Source organism: Lutra lutra, chromosome 4 (genome assembly GCF_902655055.1).
Source record: "Lutra lutra chromosome 4, mLutLut1.2, whole genome shotgun sequence".
Lineage (NCBI taxonomy): Eukaryota > Metazoa > Chordata > Mammalia > Carnivora > Mustelidae > Lutra > Lutra lutra.
The window spans coordinates 151,992,122-152,006,026 of record NC_062281.1 but is presented as its reverse complement, the minus strand read 5'-3'; the positions used below and the strand labels follow the sequence as shown (position 1 = coordinate 152,006,026).

The 13,905-nt window shown below is 47.1% G+C and overlaps 1 long non-coding RNA gene across 1 annotated transcript in view; it reads right to left on the bottom strand.

The window, feature by feature from the left end:
- The window catches only part of LOC125096715 (uncharacterized), a 234,121-nt gene extending 220,468 nt beyond the window's left edge, over nucleotides 1-13,653 (bottom strand). Inside the window, exon 1 of the long non-coding RNA XR_007126360.1 lies at nucleotides 13,603-13,653. This is a non-coding gene — a long non-coding RNA (uncharacterized LOC125096715). The remainder of the gene's footprint in view (nucleotides 1-13,602) is intronic.
- Nucleotides 13,654-13,905: the final 252 nt, after the last annotated feature.

Below are 13,905 nucleotides of genomic sequence, written 5' to 3'. Positions count from 1 at the left end.
TAGAGTAATAACCTCGGGGATGGCCAGAGCTCAAGAAGCTCCTGCCTCTCTGGCATGGATGGGGGTTCACCACATGTCCCAAATAGCCCAGCATTCCCAGCAGGAGATGGCAGAGAGCACAAGTCCCCATGTGGCCAGCAGCCTGGGGGTCAGTGAAGGTTACTAAGGCTTCTCCTCAGTCTGAAGATCACCAAGACTTCAATCCTTGTTGCCCACATTACAGAACAGCCCTCTGTTCTGTGATGGGCCTCTGTGCCCAAGTCAAGGGCATGGCTTCCACCTGGAGAAGTCAAGATCAGATCCCAGAGCAGCAGTCACCCCCGAGTCCCCATGTGAAAAAAATCCTTCACGCTTACAAAGCATTTTTGTGTACAATACCTCAAAACTAGCTAAGACTGAGGACTCTTACCCCTGCAAGCTTACTTCCACTCCTGCGTTCTCAGGAGACACCAGTATTCACCTACCATTGAGCTAGAAAGACAACTCAGCATCTTCACTTCATCTCTAGATTATTCTCATATTCAAATGATGAACAGAGGAGGTTGATTCTACTTGAGAAATGTCTCCCCAGTATCCCTTCTGCTCCACCCCTGGAGCACCTGCCCTAGGCTAGGCTTTATCGCCTCTCTCATGGTCTCCATACCACAGCAGCCCTCCTCCACCTGCCAACTCACCCTACCTGCTGGTCTGATCTTCCCGCACAGTTACCTTGATCAAGTCAGTTCTCTGCTCCGAATGTTGAATCCCAATTTCCCTTGGGATACACCCAAACTCTTTTCAAGAAACACAAGGCCCCACAGAGGCCAGCTTCATCTCCTCTTTACCACTTCTGCCTTCCACTTTTTTCTCAGGCACCTGTGAGCTGCTTAAAACCGCATCCCACCGTTTATCATCACCGCTCACTTCCTCATGTTCTTCCCTTTCCCTGGGGCACACCTCCCCTCCCTCACAGCCTCCCATCCCTGCCTAATTCCGACTCATTCTTTGAGGCACAGCACAAGGATCAGTCCCTTGAGGAAGCCTTGCCAGGCCTTCCTCACACCACTCCAGCCACCTGGCAAGGGTAGGTGCCTTTTCCACACCACCTTCTAGAACCCAGGTAAGTCATCAGCCTACAGCCCTTTCTGGCTATGTGGCGCACCCAGAGTGACAGCCAGCTACTCATGAGCCATTCTTCCCGTCTGACTGAGCTCCTCAAGGGCCAGAGCTCTGTTTTACCCATCTCTACACTACCTGCTAGTCGCAGCCCTGGCAGGAAGTAAAAACTGAGTAGGTGTTGAATGAATGAATCTTCAGTGGACTTGATGTAACTTATGAGTAGAAATGAGGAGTCTAGCGTAATTCCAAGTTGGAGCAGCTAGACAGTGATGATTTCTGCAAGCACAAGAAACAGAGGATGAGTGAAGGGTTAGGGAGCAGATGGCCACCTGCATCAGGTAGAGACTTCACCAGGCAGTGGGGTCTATGTATACGTCTGGAGTTCAGGAAAGCATCTGGTGAGAGAGATCATGTGGGGAATCACTGCAATGGGAAACTCTCCAGAGGAAGGTCCGGAGCAGGACAAATAGTGGAGGAACCCTGAGCAACACTGGCATTAAAAGGTGGGCAGAGAGAGAGACAACCCCATGCGAATGACAGAGGGGAGCAACCAGGGAGGCAGGAGCTGCTCCATCAGAGTGATATCAACCAAACCAAAGGAGAAGTGCCTTTCCAGGAGAGTGACACAGTTTCCCAAAGCAACAGTCATGACCACACTTCTTCAGCAATGGGCAAGGCCCTTTATAATCTAGCCTTTGTCTAGATTTCCCATCTCATCCCCTCATACCATAGATCCCAATTTGCCTGTATAGTTTAGAATTCCCTGACTATGTTCTACCATTTCACCCTCCCATACATTTGCTCAGTCATTCCTTCTGCCTATGAGGTCCATGTCCACCCACTCTGAAATCATCATCAATCAAATGCTATCTTGAGCTTTTCTTCCTGTAAAGCCTTCTTAGCCTGTGCCTGCCAACAGAGTGACTTGACCACTTACATCCTCCTTTAGGCCTGCACTCTTCCATCAACCTGGTTCTCACAGATCACCTGTGACACTGTATTTTTGTTTCCATGCTTGAGCTGTCTAGGGGCACAGGCTGTCCTACATTATTTCTATAATGCCAAGACTAGACACATAGTCTAGCATAAAGTCAGAAGCCCATATATTTTTTTGAATGAGAAAGAATGAAGGACTTTTCACATCAACATCTCTCAGAGAACAAAGCAAGAGAACTGCAAAAACAAAAATCTGGTTAATTACTTCTCCTTTGTTGGGATTTGTCTAACTGAGGTTTTCTTAGAAATGTCTAGGTTAAACAGTACATAGGATGCTTTAAGTGAATTCTGCCCTGGCCTATATGAGCTCCTGAACATAGTTGCAAATGAACTAATCTGGGTGGGAGGGAGCACCTTTGTGGGGTTATAGAGAAACATCCATTTGTGCTGAAGCTGCCAAACTGCCTTTCCCTTGCCCCAATGCACTGAGGGTGTCTCATAAATGTTAAATAATCATAATGACCATGCTCAAGTGGTGTCAATGGTCATAAAACCTAGCTTTTATGGATGATTCCCTAGTCTCCTGGTGGGTGGTTAGAAATTGAGCAGGCCTGATGGCCAGAGGTCTCCATACAGGCTGCATCTGAGAGACCTGTAAGCTTGGGTGGCAGAAAGGGGATCCAATCACAAGCTAGGACGCCCAACCATTGATTGATTGAGGAAGGCCACCCACACCGAGCCTTCTGGAATCCATTGGTGAGTCATGGGCCAAAGGATTATGTCTTCAATATGGGCCATTGGACCTGATACCGAGGCATTTCCTGCTTACAGCTTAGGGGAGCTATCCTTAATGAGGGTGATGACCTATAGGTCTAAGAAATAACCAGATGAGAGGAAAACCCTAGTCTCATTTACCCCTCCTGGGGCACGGCTTCCTAAGCTTTTTCTGATTGTATATTCTCCAGCAGACCTCAGTTTACATTCATTCATCCATGACATCATTATTTATCTGTTGTATTCATTCTTTCCATGGACATTAACTAAGTACCTGGGCTAGATGTTAGAAGTACAGAGATAAATAAGACATGGTTTCCACCCTTGTTGGGTCAACTGTAAGGAAATAAGTAAGACAACAATTTTCACATAATTTGTTCACTATATATAGCCATTGAGGTATGTACAAAGGGAAGAATGGTGATCAGAGAGCTGATGTTTGTAAAGGATTAATAGAGTACCACCAGGCAGGTAAAAGGGAGGAAGAGGGGATACCAGGTATCCAGAGGGTGAAGGAGGCATTTGAAACAATCGGATAAATAGAGTGAGAGCAGTAGCAAAATGGGGGTGACGACCAGGACCTCCACTTCCATAATTCCAGGGGCTACAACTCACACCAGCTCCTACAGTCACGCGACACATTAGCAGCCCCCCACGCCCCTAGTCAGGAGACCTGGCTTCAATTGCTGGCTCTGCTTCTAACTAGCTGTATGATACTCTCAGATGGTGCTCTTCCTATTTCTCAGTCTCTTCAAGTGCAGAATAAAGAAGCTGGACTGGATAGCTTCCAAGTATCCTCCTCCCTCTAGAGTCCACTATGAATCTACGAGTCCAAGCAGAGCTGAAATGATGTGGGGCTTAAAGCTTTCCTTTAGGACTGAACTAGGTATTGTTCTTGGAAATTAGACTTTAATCTTTGCCCAAGTCTTGATTTGCGCATAGGCTGATTAAACATGGATGTGTAGACTATTAGCACTCAAAGGGAAATTAAGGCTCACTTAACCCAAGTGGTTCCTTTTTGAGAACATGAGACTAAGGACCAGACAAAGCAAATGATTCACCCAAAGGCAAATGATTCACCCAAAGGTAAACAGCAAGTTGGATCAGGACCAAGACTCAGGTTAGGAGAGAAGTGTTCTTTGCACCAAGCCAAGTAATTACCAAGTTTAACCCTGATTCCTTCCAAAACTCTGTAATGGCAGAGCAGCCAGCTGACCAAAACTATAGATCTAGGATCACAGCACATCTTCACCTGGTATTTCTTTGAAATATGGGACTTCCAAACACTTTTCCTCAGAAGCAAATTTAATCTATGTATATATTCAAGTTACTTTAGACGTGACCAAAATATTTTAAAAACTATCCATTCTGACACCCAAACAGGAACCCATGTGTGATCCAAGCTCCTCCCTCTCCCTTCTGTTGTCTCCTGCCAGATCCAAAACACGTCCCTCTCCTTGTGCCACTGCAGATCTGTTCCAGAGCCACACCCTCACCTCCCGGGGTTAGCATTAGTGGGCTAACTGGTCTCCCACCCTGCAATGCATCTTCCTCTTTGCAGCCACCATGACTCTGGGGACACATCCAGCTCTGGGCAAGCCAGGGACACTCCCACACCTGCCAGATAAAACCCAGACTCTGCAGCATGGCATACCACACCTTTTGGGATTCTGCCCCTCCCGTGCCTCAAGGCGCACAAGGATTACTAGGAGACTAGGAGGTCTGCAGATATTCCATGCTCTCTCAGGTCTCTGTACCTTTCCTCAGACTGTTTTCTATGTCCAGAAGGTGTCCCCCTCCTCAAATCCAGCTACCTCGTATATCCCTCCTTTACTTGTCTGGTCCAGGTGCAAAATACCACAGACTGAGTGGTACAAAAAACAGACTTTTATTTTTTCACAGTTCTGAAGGCTAAAATCCATAATCAAGATGTAAACAAATTCAATTTCTGATGAGAACCCTCTTCCTGCTTAGGGACAGCTGCTTTCTCTGGTGACTTTGCACAGCATTTCCTCTCTGTGTGCATGGGAAGGGAGCTCCCCAGCATCTCTGTCTCTTCTTACAAGGACACCAATCCTATTGGACTTGGGCCCTACCCTAATGAACCCCATTTAACCTCATTTAACAATATATGAACTAAGGGAAGGAGGACAAAACTCAAGCCATAACACCTCTATGACAGTTCTTATCTCTATGAATTAGGATGATTTATTTTCATATCTGTCTCCTCTGGAAGTCTTTTGGAAACTCAGAATGGTCTCTGAATCCTTACATCAGTGAGGACCAGTCTAGGTTTTATAAGCCCAAGGCCTGAGTCTTATAAGATGTGGTAGGCCCTCAGAAAAGGGTGAACAATTAGGTATGAATGAATTTAGAAAGGGCCCAAGCAAGTGAGGGACCCTGGAGTTAAGCTTCACAGTGTTTATCTACCTCTGGGCTCATAATACAAAGCCTCACTGGGAGCTAAAAAGACCACAGGTTGGGCTGCATTACAACTTCTCCTTTCTTTGCGGGCAGATAAGTTTATTACCTGCACCTCAGTATTTCTGCATATCTAAAATGGGCTTGTAACAACTGCTGTGTGAGGTCTTTTTGAAAATGTAATTAGATAATCTGGAAGGATATTATATATTTATGTGTTTACTACCTGTGTTTCCAACTACAGGATATGCTCTGTGAAAAAGGGGAGTAGCCCTGGTCATGTCCATGATGGTGCCATGGCTAGATGCTCAACAACACTGCTGACAGAAAGAAGGTAGTATTTGTTAGTCCCTGAAAGACTGGTGCCTAGTACCCATCAGTAAGTAACTTTTCCCCACTGAAACTATTGCTGTTATTAGTGAATCTTAGTTAAATGAAAAAGGAAGAGACAGAACATATACCAAGACTTGGAAGACAAAAATCACTGTATGCTAGACTCTGGGAAGCATTATAATTCAAAATTGCTTACTGCCCTAAAACGTTTTTAAAGCAGAATAATAAAATATCTGGAAGGAAGAAAAGAAGGAAAAAAGGGCAGAGGGTGGGTAAGGAGGGGGAAAGAGAAAGTGAGGATGCTGGGGGAGTGGTGGGGAGGAGAGAGACAGAAAGAGAGAGAGACAGGCAAAACAACACAGAAACCCCTCCAGACAGTGAGTAGAATCCAAACAGGAAAGCCCCAGAAATTGGACAGGTTTCTCTGGAGACTAAGAGCATGTTTATTCCTTGTGTAGCAGCTATCGCCATATGCTCCAGGGAGTAGAGGGTGCTGGTAGGTGCTCACCAGTGGGCTGAAGAAGCGGGGTTAGGAGCAGCCTCAGCAGACAGCCTCGAATCGTGCCAAGCCCCAGTCTCTTGCAGCTTGGAGCTGAAAAGCCAATCCAACTTAGCTCTGAACTCTTTACCCCAATCAATTAAGAGAAATCCCATCAAAAACCCCAAACAAATCTGCTTGGCCTGACCTTGATGATTCAAGCTAAAGAGACATCGCTGCTCCTGGAAGAATCTGTCCTTCTTAAATGGCTCACACTGATGGTGGAGGAGTTCAGAGAGGCAGACTGAATCCCAGCACTCAATAAAGCTGAAAGGGACTTAGCACAAAGCACATGTCCTGTCAGTGTCACAGACCCTCATTAGTGTTGTTAGGAGAAATTTCCTAAAGTGATCTGGCTTCCTTACACAGACCATTTAATTCTCACACTTAACTGTGTCAGTAACTCTGACTCATGGTTCAAGAGTAAGAGCGTGGCCTTGGCTTCACAGACCTTGTTTCATTTCTCACTCCACTTCCGAGGCACCGTGTGAACTCAACCAAGTATCTTTACCTTTCTTGACCTCCGTTTTAATTTCAACCTCGCAGGACAGATAATGGTATTTATCTTACATTCCTGTTGTCAAGATGAAGTAAGATCGCATTTACTTAAAAGCAGCTATTTTTAGTGCTGAATCAAGGGTGATTTCCCACCTTATCTCTTCTTCCCCATTCCCTCCACTCCTTTCCAGCTTTGTTCCCAACAGGTACTGTGAAAGATGCAAGGTAGAGCACAGGGTCCTTGCTCAGAGGAAGCTCAGCCCCAGTCAAGCTTCAGTTCCCGTGCCTATAAAACGTGAAGGTGGGGGCACGTGGGTGGCTCAGTGGGTTAAAGCCTCTGCCTTCGGCTCAGGTCATGATCCCAGGGTCCTGGGATCGAGCCCCGCATCAGGCTCTCTGCTCAGCAGGGAGCCTGCTTCCCTTCCTCTCTCTCTGCCTGCCTCTCTGCCTACTTGTGATCGCTGTCAAATAAATAAATAAATAAATTTTAAATAAAAAAATAAAATAAAACGTGAAGGTGGGAAGACATGGCTTCTCCAGACCCATGCTCCCTAACCAACTTCTGGGACACCACATGACTGTGTAACCAGGCTGTGGGCCAAGCTACAGGGATACACAGAAGTCCCTTCCCTGTCCTCTGGGAGCTCACAGAAGACTCTAACCGAAGACAAGGAAGAGAAAAAACCCACAGTAAGCATGATATTACATCAACACTGTAAAGAGTTCAGAAGTCATGGAGAAGGAGGGGAAACAGCTACATCAGGGGCCAGTGATGAGATGGTCAAGGGGGAAACCCAAGAAGAACTATAGTTCTCCTTGTCTGATTAAAAAATAGGAAATAAGGGGGGAAAATGGTAAAAGGAAGTAGAAGTTCATCAGTCAGGGCAAACTATTTCTGGGCATCGCATATTCTGAAGAGAATCTGGCATGTACCAACTCCTACATGTATTTAGTCCTCTGGATTCTGTGATTATTAAGGCTGGTGGGAAGCAGTATAAAATCAAAGGAGACTGAAAAAAAAAGAAAATGAAAGAAGAGGAGGAAAGAGAAAGGAAGAAAGAAAGGAAACTACCTTTGGTTTCCCTTCTATGTCTGAAATCCCATAGCAGAACACTTAACTTATTCACTCCATGAGTGGAAGAAAAGAGGAGGGCAGGGGCAGAAGAAGGAAGGGTGAAAGGAAAGAAGAAACCTGTAAGGTGGATAGTATCTTCTTTGTAAGCATGAGGATAGCAAAGCCAGGAGATGAAATGTCCTAAGGCCACACAGCAATAAGAAGCAGAAGCAGGATTGAGAGCCAACTACATCTGACTCCAAAGTTCATCCTCCTTTCAGGGTAACCTGATGCCTGCGGCAGAGTCTACTATATCCCTCAAATGATGGCATAAATGGAAAGGGATAGTCTGAAGGGCCAGGACATCACAGACTTAGGAATATAAAGAACAGAGACAAGAGCCCTTCTACGTGCCCAAAGAATCCTGCCACTCCTACAACTGACTTCTCCCTTTGTTACTGAGTTAACCCTGGGCAAATTGCCTAACCTCTGTACACTCCCAGTGGCCTTATCTGTAAAGTCATTTGATGAAGGAGACTGGATTAGCTAAACTCTAGAGCTCTGTTAGAGCTTGAAGTCCTTAGAGTCTACTCACATCACGGAATTTCACAGCTAAAAAGGACTGTGGAAATTAGTCTTTCTCAAGCTTGAGAAATGGCTAGATCCTCTGGCAGCAATCTCTATTTGGCCCCTTTAACTGTTCTCTTTTGTTTTGCATAGCAAAAGAATTTTTAGTTCGTCTCAAGGATGCCCAGCTAAAGAGATTTCTTGGCCTCCCTTGAACATAGGGGTGCACACATGACCAAATTATGGGCAGGGGGGATGTGAAAAGAAGTGATGTGTGCAACTTCTGTCCTTAAAAGGAAATGGTAGGCTCTTGCCTTTACTCCTATCCTCCTTCCTGCTGGATGGAATATAGACTTAATGGCAGAAACAGGGCCACCATCTTGGATCACAAGATGGAAGGTGTGTATTGAAGACTACAGAGCAACATAATGGAAAAAGCTGAGATCCTGATACTTGAGAATCCATCATTCGAGCCCTGGGTTGCCTATCTGGACTTTATACATAAGAGAAATAAATTCGTACTTGTTTATGCCACTATCTTCTAACAGATACATCCCTTTTAAAGAAAAAAAAATTCACAGATCCCCCAGTTTGAGAAACATACTACATAGAAAGTGAAACCGGGAACATTTTAGATGTTTTCAGGCTGCTGCCATAGTCATTCATATAAAATCTCATGTCTGTCCATGGAAAGAAGGGTCAAGGTGGGTCACCTAGATAAGCTGGATGATGTTTATGTTGAAGGGGGAAAGAGTTGGATAATCATTTAATGTATATATGAAATTATAAAAATGATCACAAGACTTTTTAATTGCCCTCACCTCTACCTTAAGCCCAGGGACCAGAGGAGCCGATTGAGAGGGGAAATGTTCAATCCAATTGTTTTAAACTAAATTCCACTATGATTCCAGAGCAATATCTAGTAGAGCCTGAAGTCCTGAGAGGGTGAGTAAGGACAAGGTGCAGTTGAAATCAGGAGAACTCCAGGCCCCAAAACTGCCTCAACCACAGCACCACCATTTTCATCTGGATTATATACTATGGGGCCACAGAAGAGTTCAAAGAACTCTGCTGTTCACATTTCAATAAGTGAAACCTTCTGGTTAATAGAGGAAGGAACTAGTATCCCGAAAGAGGAAGTGACTTGCCCACAACCACATAGTGAGGAAGAAGCCAAGTTCCCAGGCCTAAAAATCAACTCCAATCACCTGAATCAGAGCTACTGAGCAGACCACACAGCTTCTAACCTGCAGACCACCTGACAAGGCTCTTGGAATCCCTCAGCCCACCCCTATGCCAGAAATGGAGCTCCCCTTTCCTTAATAATTTTTAAGTGACTCTCTCAACTCCATTGGTATTTTGGCCAGAAGAGAAAGAGCCTTTGACCACAGCAGGTGGTCAGAGCCTGAGGACGAGCTGATGAATTCCCATACAGGCCCCGGAAAGTCACCAGTCACCTAGCCTGCTCAACTGACCCAGAGGGAGAGGATTTCTTTCCAATTCAGGATGGGCAGTGACAGCAGATGGTGAGAAGGTGTCATAGTTCCTTTAGTATTGTGATCACAACCAAAGGTCACTTCATCCCCAAGGTACAATCAGGTAGGTGCCTGGTGTCAGGAACAGTCCCCCAAATGCCTTGGCACTGGTGTCGGCCACACAGATGAAAATTAAAATATTTATTCATAGGAATGATCCAGTAGTTCCCAGTTCTCAAAGGGCTTTACACACATTATCTCATTACATACAGTGCAAGAGGGAAGGTCCCTTCTGATTTGGTAATAGACACCAGAAGCCCATCATCTCACTAGAATGTAAATTCATTCCTCCAGGGCAGGGGATTATGTAGACTTTGTTCACTACTATTTCTACTTCCCTCCAACAGCAAACTGAAAGTGACGCCCACTGATTATTTACTTCATGAGTGAATAAATTCCTCTGCCAATCCTTCCAACTTAGTCTCAATTCCCCCAGGGTGCCACTCACGCTCCTTTCTAGTCACATTGAACACCTGCAGGTTCCCAAGTGAAAGAACCACTTTCCCAAGCCTGCAGGTTCTATACATGCTCCTTCCTCGCCTGAAATGGACTTTTCCACCTTTGCCTTCTATTGGACCTTTACACCTCAGTCTTGACATTCAGGGCTGCGATGGTCAAATTTGTAAGCTGTTCACCAGGCAGGAGTGACCAGCTCAGGGGGCGACTGGAAACACAAATATCTGCTTGGGCTCGGCTGGCCAAGCTGTGCACTCTGGTATGGGGCTGCATTTGCCCTGGGGGAGGGGGGGGAAGGGGGGGTGCACCTTTTTCAAATTTTCATGAAGTTTCCATAAGGGTTGTTGTGGCCCTGTGGCCATCAGTTCCTCCAGAGAGCCTTTGTCCATACCCAGAGTAGCTGAGGATCCACTCACGATGTCTGGTTTTGTCTCTCCTCCCCTCGAGGCTGTGAGTTCCTCCGCTGTGGGGTTTTAGACGTTGTCTCATCCATCAGGACCCTGCCAGGCCCACAGTGGGGGTTCAAGAAATGTTTATTGAATGACTGAATGAATAATGACTGAGCTCTAGAGAAGGAACTGCAATTTGCAGGGTCACACACCCAGTGATTGGCAGCGCTGGCTCAAGCCCCCCAGACCTCCTAGAATCGAGTCCAGAGCTGCCTTCCACAGTAGAAGCCCTCCTTCTAAATAACCCTTCTAGAAGCCAAGACTTCAGAGACACCTAAGTTAGCAGTGAAGACAAGCCAGAGGAGCTAAATTAATTTTGAGAAGTCTCGTGCATCTTATTCACTAGGTCAGTGAGGGTTACTCATGAAGAGAAATACTTGGGAGGGGGGCTCATTTTTCCACCCCCAATTCATAACTCTATTCATCACTCTTCACCCAGATTTAAGAGGTGCTAACTGAGTTCCAGCAGGCCCCATGCCTCTAGTGTAGGCTGTCCTGACCGGGCTTTGCCCCCTTGATTCTTAACCTCCAAACCTAAACCAAAGAAGCTTTACCAACTGGTTTCTCTCAAGGATCCCAGAGCTAAAAACATCTCAGACTTTGGTTTTGGGGGGATAATGTGATCCAGATCTCCTGAGGACATGCCGCACAGGAGAAAGTGAGGAGGAATGCAGAAAAGCACCACAGTAGCAGCCAGGAGACCCAGGTCCCTGTCCTGTTTGAGCAGGAAACTCATCATGGGAAAAGTGATATTTGACCATACAACCAGGCCAGGACTAGAGCTACTGCCTGTAGAGGCCAATATCCCCAAGGCACTGTCAGAAAGATGTGAGTCGCGGCACCTGGGTGGCTCAGTGCATTAAAGCCTCTGCCTTCAGCTCAGGTCATGAGCCCAGGGTCCTGGGATCGAGCCCAGGATCGGGCTCTCTGCTCTCTGCTCAGCAGGAAACCTGCTTCCCCCTCTCTCTCTGCCTGCCTCTCTGCCTACTTGTGATCTTTGTCTGTCAAATAAATAAATAAAATCTTAAAAAAAAAAAAAAAGAAAGAAAGATGTGAGTCAGGAGGAGAGCTGTGATGGCCTTTCCTAGCTAAGGTGGGGTTGTGCCAGATGGACCAGAAAGAAACCAGACCTAGTCTCCACTGTGGGCTGTCCACCACCTTCTCACTCTGTGACCTTGGGCAAATCACCAAACATCTCTGAGCCTCAGGTCTGCATTTGAATAAGGGAGTGATACACATTTCTACTTCTGAAAGGTTTGTGCTTGTTTCCTCTAGCACCTCTTATCTACTTTACAGATAACAGAGGACTAAAGAGCCTGGGCTCCAGGCTGAGATTTGCAGTGTGATTTTGGGTAAGTTACTTCTATCTCAATTCTCTCCTTCATAGAATACTTGTAAAAATTACTGTATTTTGCCCAAATACCTCATGGAGTTGTTACAGGAGCTAAAAGAGACTAAAGTATGTAATAAAGTACTTTATTTAGTAAGTACTAAACAAGTGTTAACTACTCTTACAGGATGAGTCTGACCATTGAATTATTAAGAAAGCCAGACCACAGCATCAAGGGCTGAGAACCTGCATCCCAGGCCCATTTGGGGTTCTTAAATAATTCCTTATCCTCTCTGGGCCTCCATTTATTTCCTCAGGGAGGGGGACCCCTAAGGGTCTTCTAAGCATTCCATTCTGAGAGTCCCGGTATCTTCCCCTTGGAACCTGCTCCCTGGGCCTGAAGCATCTGTCTCTGCCGTGAACTCCCTACTCATCCTCACTGGCCAGGTTACATTTAATTTCATCTGGGGATGCTTCACCGAATCATAGAGAAACAGGCAAACACACAAAAAATGAATGCTGGCATCTTCCCTTGCTGTTAGCATTCAGCAGAAACAGCACTGACTACTTCACTGATCATTAGTTTCTCTCCTCTCCGCACCCAGCCAAGCCGGTACCCCTGGAGGGCAGGGCACAGGTGCAGTATTACAAAGCGCCTAGGCTATCAAGGCAGATCTGGGCCAACCCGAATTCTGTCGCTACCATCTGGAAGATGTTCGCCACGTCACTTCAACCCTTCCTTATCTAAAAAGAGGCAGACGAGTATCTACATCAGAGTTGTAAGGATTCCACGCAGGGACGGCGAAGAGCTGGGGCACGACAGTTTCTTGAAAAGGCTGGAAGTTGCCCTTTTTCTCGGGAAACATCCCCTGGGCGTGGCACAAAACACGAAATCCACTGCAGGAGGACCCTACGCCCGGCTCCGACCTGCTTGGAAATCCAAAGCCTCCCACCGCCCCGCCGCCCCCACGGATAAGCCGCAGCCACAAAGAGTTAACAGCCACAAAGAGTTAACAGCCACAAAGAGTTAACCACTCTTCTGTCCAACCACTCTTCTGTCCCCAGTCCTCTCAAAAGCAGGCCGGGCTTATCCCACGGGGCCCGTGCCCGCCCCGCCCTCCGCGGCCCCCTCCCCAGGGCGCGGCGGAGGGAGAACGCCAAACAAAACCCTCCTGCTCTGATCAAGTCGCCCAAAACACGCTCCCAGACAAGCGCACTGCCGCTGCACGCAGCATTCTGCACTCGCAGTCTAAACCGCGGCGGTGGGCATGAAAAGCAAGGAATTGGGGCCCAGCCGGCTCCCCCCCGCCCCAACGCCTACCCCCCCCCCCCCGCACCAACGCGATACCAAGGGCTCTGGGGCCCAAGCCAATCAGGAAGGAGTTCCGCCCGCTTACCGCCGGGTCCCCGCCCCTGGCACGCGAGACAGGCCCCGCCCCCGGCAAGCGGGTTTCCAATCAGCGCCTCCTTCCGCCTCCCGCCACCTGCGTGCGGGCCCGGAGGAGCTGCCCCCCCTCCCCCCGCCCCCGCAAGCGCGCGGGAAAGCTGGCAGAGGACAGCTACAGGGCTGGGGCCTCGCGCGCGGAAGTAACCCTGAGAGAAGTGCCACTCACCTCCTCCCGAAAGTCAGAGTGTGCTCCACACGGGAAAACGACGCAGAGGCTATTACAGAAAGGAAAAGGAGAATTGGAGAGTTACAAAGTGCTCCTGGAGAGGGGAAAAAAAGAAACCTATATATATATGTGTAATATATATAAAAATCCCTACTCCAAAAAACTAAGTAATTTTTAAAAATTAAAAAAAACTCCTACTCCGCCTCAGAGATTCAGTGATCCACTGCTCCCATCCCTCCTTCCGCGGCTCCAAGGCCAGGCTCCATCACCTTCACTGGGCCTCAGCCCCGGGCCCACCACCGT